This window comes from Trachemys scripta, chromosome 8 (genome assembly GCF_013100865.1).
Source record: "Trachemys scripta elegans isolate TJP31775 chromosome 8, CAS_Tse_1.0, whole genome shotgun sequence".
NCBI classification, from domain to species: domain Eukaryota; kingdom Metazoa; phylum Chordata; order Testudines; family Emydidae; genus Trachemys; species Trachemys scripta.
Genome location: NC_048305.1, coordinates 54,942,407 through 54,950,759, shown reverse-complemented (window position 1 = coordinate 54,950,759; position 8,353 = coordinate 54,942,407). Strand labels below are relative to the sequence as shown.

The window sequence follows — 8,353 nt, the reverse complement described above, 5'->3', positions numbered from 1 at the left end:
CAGCCCCTCTGAGCCGGGCACCCCCCCAATCCCATCTCCCCACAGCCTTGAGTCCAGCCCCTGTGAGCCAGGCACCCCCCAACCCAGAGCCCAGCACCACCCCCAGGCAGCGACAGCCCATTGGCACCAACCATCACCCAGCAACAGCCTATTATGTAATTGCAAATGTATACATACCATTAAAGCATTTAATGTTTTTAAATAATGTATTTTGTGTATTTTCAAATTATTACAAATAAATTTTTGAATGTATTTCACTAGTTATTTTTTACATTTCCAAATACATGTTACTATAGTATTGCAACTTTTTTTTATGGAAGGGGCCCCCGAAATTGCTTTGCCCCAGGCCCCCTGAATCCTTTGGGCGGCCCTGATATCCTTATGGGATATCCTCAGCATCCCTTGTGCTAACACATGCATTAGTGCACAGATAGTCAATCTGCATGCACTGGCTGGCTGCCCGTCACCTGGGAACAGGTAAATGACATTAAATTCAACCCTGGGAAAATCCATTTATTCATCTCCTTGAACCGTTCTAGTAACCTAAAGAAAAAAAAAAAGTCATAACACAGAAAACCAATTACTCAGAAGTCTTTTCCAATCTAACAGTCTTGGAACAAGACTGTAAAATTCTACTTGCTCCCAATGAAAAACTGCTTTTGACAAGTTACAAATCAGTTTCACCACACCCCATCACCATGATAAGGATAGTAGATGTTTGCATCTTACCACCTATACATTCTATGACAACTTTGCATGGCTCCTTTGAAACCAAGCAGGGAAGACACTAGACTTTAGTGTCCTAAAGAGAAGCAACGCTATGGCCTATGACAGAGAATGGAAAGAACACTGACACCACTACTTTCTCATCCCCCATGTCAACACTCAGAGAAACACACCAGTTTCAATTCTGGGTTGTAACAGATATTCACAAGTCATTACAGCAATATTAGATCTAAAACTTTTTCAACAACAACACTGCACCCATTACATTAGAGAAGTTACTGAATTAACAATATTTTTACTGCTACCTTTGTTAGTGAATAATGTTGCTGTGTATGATAAGCAAGAGGTTCAGCAATTAAAACTGATGTTTCAGCTATGTGTTTTGTAACACTTATATCCTATCATAGAATATATGGGTTGGAAGGGACTTCAGGAGGTCATATAGTCCAGGACCCATCCCCAACTAAATCCCCAAATGGCCCCCTCAAGGACTGAACTCCCAACCCTGGGTTTAGCAGTCCAATGCTCAAACCACTGAGCTATCCCTGCCCCCCCATCCTATCTATAACCAGTATTTAAGTGATCCCATGCCAGAGGTCAGATCTGAGCAAGGACCTTAAAAGCCACTGAATTCAGACTGATGTTATTTAGATCATCAAATCAGCTTCAGATATGAAGTTATTTAGGTCAGACTTGAAGTGGCTAGATTGCTTTCTGGGGGTTAATAATCTAGCGGCAGTTAAAATAACCCCTTTAAAAATAGTGCTAAGTTTGAGACCAAAGGTAAGCATTCTAAAATATTCAACATAATAGATAATAGAATATTCTATTTAATACTATGCTCTCGGTGTATATATAACAAAATACGCAGCCTTATCATTCTGCAGGACCTAAACAGCAAAGAGTAGCTGTCACTAGCATCAAATGGTAACGAACTAGATTTTCCTCCAGCCTCATAACTACATTTTAATTCTTATGGATGGCTGCCAGAGGTCTTCTGAAGATTATTAATCTGGTTTATGACTTCTGATAAACAGACTAACTGGCTACATTTCAAGTGTCTTCCAACAAAGTATTGTGTGTCCATTGAAAGCAACTGCTCTAATAGAATAGGCTATATTTCCACAAGTTGATAGACTCATTCAAACAGAGGCAGCATCTAAAATACACAGTTTCATTAGCCAGCACTTCAAAAACTCTCCCCAGCAAATGCCATCAACTTCTATAAACTAACCTTACACTTTTTTCTTTTTTAAAGGAGTATGAGAGAGAGAGAGAGAGAGAGAGAGAATGTATGTATAGATATACATCTATCTATCAATAAATAAATAAGGGCTTTAGATTAATCACCATTAAATCATGCAATTTTTTGAGTTAATTGCAATTAAAAAATTAATTGCACAGTTAAACAGACTAGCAATTGAAATTTATTAAATATTTTTGGATGTCTTTCTACATTTTCAAATATATCGGTTTCAAATATATCGATTTCAACTACACGACAGAATACAAAGTGTACAGTGCTCACTTTATATTATTTTTTACTACAAATATTTGCACTGTAAAAAAGATAAACAAAGATATGAGGTGAATTGAAAAATACTCAGTAATGAAGCACAATCTCTCATGTGAAAGGACAACTTAAATGTAGATTTTTTTGTTCTGTTACATAACTGTACTCAAAAAGCAAAACAATGTAAAAACTTTAGAGCCTACAAGTTCACTCGGTCTTACTTCTTGTTCAGACAAACAAGAAGTTTTACATTTACTGGACACAATGCTGCCCGCTTCTTATTTACAACGTCACCTGAAAGTGAGAACAGGCATTTGCATGGCACTTTTGTACCCAGCATTGATTGCAAGGTATTTACGTGACGGATATACTAAACATTCATATGCCCCTTCATGCTTCGGCCACCATTCCAGAGGACATTCCATGCCAATGACGCTTGTTAAAAAAAGTGCGTTAATTAAATTTGTGATTGAACTTCTTGGGGGAGAACTGTATGTCTCCTGCTCTGTTTTACCCGCATTCTGCCATATATTTCATGTTATAGCAATCTCGGGTGATGACCCAGCTCGTTAGTTTTAAAAAACACTTTCACTGCAGATTTGACAAACCGCAAAGAAGGTACCTATGTGAGATTTCTAAAGGTAGCTACAGCACTCAACCCAAGATTTAAGAATCTGAAGTGCCTTCCAAAATCTGAGAGTGAGGAGGTGTGCTTTCAGAAGTCTTAAAAGAGCAACACTCTGATGCGGAAACTACAGAACTGAACTACCAACAAAGAAAATCAACCTTCCGCTGGTGGCATCTGACTCAGATTATGAAAATAAATATGCATTGGTCCGCACTGCTTCGGATCTTTACAGGTGAGTCGCATCATACGCACATTTAACTTACGTGAATTCAACTATACGCGCTCAGCAAAAAAAGAAAAACAACATGATACCTATAAATAGTGCGGGCGATTCCACCCAATGAGCATATGCCCCAGAGTGAGTGTGAGATGGGAGATGTGAATCTGCTGTTCCCTCAGTCGGTCTCAGTTCCGAGGTGCCTCTCATAGTGTGAGCATCTCGCCATGCTGAGTGTGATTCTAGTGTTTAACGATACGTATTGTTCGTACAACATGGCCCCTAAACGCAAGCCAACTATTTCATCTGGTGCTCAACCGAAGAAACAGCGATCTGTTCCAAGGCTGGAGGAAAAACTGGCTGTGTTGGACTTATTGAGAGACGGTATGCCAACGTGGTGCGTAAATATGTCCGCAACAAATTTAGCATCCGTGCCATCAAGACGAGAGAGAGAGAAATTCATCAAGCCATGGCATCAAGTGCTCCAATAACTGCTAAGGTGACGAGCCAGGTGCGTGATAAGACTTTAGTGAAGACTGAAAAGGCATTAAACTTATGGCTGGAGGACATGAACCGTAAACGTGTGCCTATCGATGGCAACACGTTGTGAGAAAAGGCTCTTAGCCTCCACGCGCTGTTCAAACCTCCTGCCGAAGAGGGACAGCCTTCTGATGAGAAGGAATTCAAAGCCAGCCAAGGTTGGCTTAACAGTTTTAGGAACCACTTCAACCTCAAAAACAACAGTAGTGCAAACTACTGGTGAAGCTGCCATCTGCCAATGAAGAAGCAGCAAAAGCCTACCCCGAACAATTAAAGAAAATCATAGAAGAAAAGGGCTATCTTCCAGAACAAGTTTTTAATGCTGACGAGACTAGGCTCTTCTGGAAAAAAATGCCCAACCGCACTTACATTTCAAAATCAGAAAGACAAGCCCCTGGCTTCAAAGCCGCTAAAGACTGTGTTGTTTTGTGGCAATGTGGCTGGGCATTTAATAAAGCTGGGCTTGCTCTACAGGGATGCAATTCCCCGTGCCCTAAAAGGCAAGAACAAAAATCTCCTGCCTGTGTTCTGGCAATCAAATAAAAAGGCTTGGGTGACGGCAGCATTATTTCTGGATTGGTTCCACAAGTGTTTCATTCCGGAGGTCAAGAGGTACCTTGAAGAGAAAGGACTTGACTTTAAAGTGTTGCTGATCGTAGACAATGCTCCTGGCCACCCTGAGGCACTCCGGTTTGCACATAATGTTGAAGTAGTCTCTCCCCCCCCACCCATACCATCTCCATCCTCCAACCTCTCAACCAAAGTGTGATTCGCTGTTTCAAGGCCACGTATATGAGGCTTACGTTCTCACGGATACGTAGTGCTATGGATGCTGATCCCAATCTTAATGTGATGGAGTGTTGGAAGTCTTTCAACATTGCGGATTGCATCACTTATATTAAACAGGCAATGGATACAATCAAGCCTGAAACAGTCAATGCATGTTGGCGAAACCTATGGAAAGAATGCGTGAATGATTTTAAGGGTTTCACGACCATTGACAAAGAAGTGAAACGCATTGTTCAGGTGGCCAGGCAAGTGGGTGGCGATGGCTTCGTCAACATCCTTGAGGAAGAAATTGAAGAATTAATTGAGAGCCACAGAGAAACACTGACTAACAACGAGTTAGAGCAGGGGTCGGCAACGTTCGGCGCGCGGCTCGCCAGGGTAAGCACCCTGGCGGGCCGGGTCAGTTTATTTACCTGCTGACGCAGCAGGTTCAGCCAATCGCGGCCCCCACTGGCCGAGGTTCGCCGTCCCGGGCCAATGGGGGTGGTGAGAAGTGGCGCGGGCGAGCGATGTGCTGGCCGCAGCTTCTCGCCACCCCCATTGGCCCAGGACGCAGGCCAGTGGGGGCCGCGATCGGACGAACCTGCCGCGTCAGCAGGTAAATAAAACTGGCCCGGCCCGCCAGGGTGCTTACCCTGGCGAGCCACGTGCTGAACGTTGCCAACCCCTGAGTTAGAGGAACTGATAAAATAGTCTACAGAAGATGAAGATGACGACGACGACAGGAAGAGCCAGCAAGTTGGAATCTTCATAAATTTGCTGAAGTGTTCCAAGCAGCGAAACACTTGAATGATTTAATTTCTGAATACAATCCCTCAATGGAACGAAGCCTCAAAATCACATGTAGTATTACAGACAAATTGAGACCGTATCAAGAAATGTTTGAGCAGCTCAAGAGACAACAGTGACAGTTGCCATTCACCATGTTTTTCAAGGAAAAACAACCAGAGGAGTCTACGCAATCAACTTCTCGAGCTGAACTAGAGCCAACCACTTCGTCTACGACTCGCTCTCCGTCACCCAAGCTCTCCATCACCTCCGTCTCCTGGATCGACATCAAGCCCTGATGACCCCCTGTAATTACCCCCTGTAATTAAAAATACAGTACTGTAAAATTATATTTTGCATATGTACTCTATTATATACTGTACACATACATATTACTGTACAGGGTTGTATACACAAAACCAGGTACAATATACTGTACTTTATGGGCGATTTAAGGGATTTTCAAGGGTAATTTTGACTATACACGATTTTCGCCTTACGCGCGGACTTTAGAACCTAACCCCCGCATAAGATGCGACTCCACTGTATCTAACAGAACCCATCATCGGAATGGACGCATGTCCTCTGGAAGGGTGGTTGAAGCATGAAGGGACATATGAATCTTTAGGCCATTGTGTGAAAATAAAACATGGGAACCATGAATCATGACTGCTGTAATCTGATGAATCAGGTATCCATATGTTCAACTGAATTTTCAATTATATATAAATTTGATTTTCTGTAATTTTGCCTTTGAAGACAAAAACATTAACTCCCTTCCAGTTTGTCATCCCTACAGATAAATTTCCATACAAGCCTCAAAATGTCTTATTGCTAGAAGCTCCATCATAGTTCTTTCTAGCCTTTGCAGGTCTCTAATAAAAGAGCCCTCTCCATAAAAGAAAGACTTCAGTTAACAGTAGTGATTAAATCCATCATGAAATTTCAAAGCATACACAAATTTACCTGTTTTGATCTCAAAGAATACCACTAATTCTGGTTATTTCAGTCTAACTCAGTATGTTCCAAACAGGCCATCCCCACATTTGGTCTTTGTCTTTAATGCCCTGACTAGCAATCCTGCATGCATGGTGGATGCCATCAAAATAGCTAGCGGTCACCTCAAAAAGCATCAGCAAGTGCTTCAAGTCACCATCTTTTAGGACTTAAACTTCTTTCACAATAGATTCAAATTTTTGAAACTGAAGAGTTGTGCCAAAACTTGGACTGAATACACTGCTGCACCAGCTAAATTCAGATGAACCATCTCTTGTGATTCCTGTTGCCTGAAACCTCAATTACTTAAGCTTTTTATTCCTGATGCCATAAACTGTCCCAGATTGTAAATCTACTACACCAGAGTTAAATAAATCTTAGGGTAAATTTGATGTATACCAACCTTTGCTCAAGTACAGATCTGTCATCAGCAAGCACAGTAATAAATTTAGTTTTCTGTATGCATTTGAGACACTTTCAACTTTGCAGTTGCCTGTATAATGTCTTTCACAAGTGGATGCAAATATGGTCCAATACAAGATTAAGGTCACTTTTGGCATACAAATTGTAGACGACTACAACAATCTCTAAAACTGAAATGTTTAGGGTATGTGTAATTGAAGTGGCAAACTACTGCATGTCCTTATGTTGTGTTAAGGAGTGAGTAGCTAAAGCATAACCACACACTTTTCCGTGCTATGCATTTTATACTTGGGGGAAAATAAACAAAAGGCAACTCAGCTATAGCTACAGATCAATATCTCTCTCGCGCGCACACACACACACACCAGGTCAGTATGCAGTTTTTAATATACGTTTAGAACAGTAAGGATTGATTTGTAAATCAAAATAGCTGCTAACTATGGACTCAGTACAAAGCTTATTATGGATAGGTTGGCTAGTTCGTTCTAACACTTCCCTTTCTGGCAAAATATAATCCTATTTGAACTGATTGCGGCCTATAGATTGTAAACTTATTCTCCATATAAAACTCAAAATGGCCTTGGCAGAAGCTACTGCCAAATTTTTGGGGTTCTAGGAGTTGCTGCATAGCTTACCCTGGCTTGGCTGGGAAATTAAACGTATTTGGAGACCTTTGCATTAAGTACCTCTGAGCTACTTGACTGCTGGGGAAAAAAGACAAGCAGTAGTGACTTTCCAGAAATTGCTCCTGAATAGTTTTAATGACAAAATTATTCCTCCAAACTGGGCATCAGAACTAAAGCCCAAACTGAGAGTGTAGTGCAGTGTAAGAGAGTTCCAAGTAGCAACCTTCTCAGTGACGGATACAGTGCCAAGGTATTCTGCAGAAACTTACTCCAGTAACTTCCAGATCACTAGAAACTTAATATAATCATGTAACGACATACACATTGTTTGAACCATTTGAACAGCCATTAAACTGAGATAGATCTACCCCTGGTCTTATCTACATAAGCCACAAGAAGTCTGGAGAATTTACGGGATAGATTTGTTCCTATATAGATAACTTTAGACTTCCAAAGAGTCTTAAGTGCCGAGCCAGACATCCTTGGGCTTGGGGAAGGGGAGGAGGGAGAGGAAATGTGAAGACTAGTGGCCTGATTGAGATGGAAGTTTAGACAGTAATTTGGGGTGAAGATGCATAACCTAATTTTAATAAACACAGTAAAAGGAGGATCCAGCCATCAGACTCGTATCTCACTAATTCTCCAGGCTGATGTTACAGATATGAGGAATGCTGTCTTCAGAGATAGGACACAGTATATAGTCTAACCAAGGTTCAAAGAAAGGAACTCAGGAACTTTGTGAAAACAAGATTTTGTTCACAAGATCGGATTCACACATTAGAGGGATACACGGAAAAAATGGAGAGCCACTTTGATCTACTTTTTGAGCTGTCCAGAAGGAGAGTCTTCCAGTTCATTGAGTAGGTATTCTTGTTAATGGTTTCCTACTTTTGGACCTCAGCAGAGCACTTGATCTACTGCTCCCAGCAATCAATCAAGCTGTCAACTTGAGATCCCATTGGACAATCTCATCCCAACCCTGACACAACATATCTAGTAGGCTGAGAACCTGGACTTGTGGATTTAACTATAGTTTCAGAAGGTCAGAATATCAAAATTGTCATGCCCAAGTCAAGGCTAACAGGAGCATCTTGGTTACATCCTTATCCGATTTCTGATGATCTTCT

The 8,353-nt window shown here is 41.3% G+C and overlaps 1 protein-coding gene across 4 annotated transcripts in view; it reads right to left on the bottom strand.

The window, feature by feature from the left end:
• Positions 1–8,353, bottom strand: part of SMG7 (SMG7 nonsense mediated mRNA decay factor) — a 110,997-nt gene that overhangs the window by 95,137 nt on the left and 7,507 nt on the right. The window lies entirely within an intron of this gene.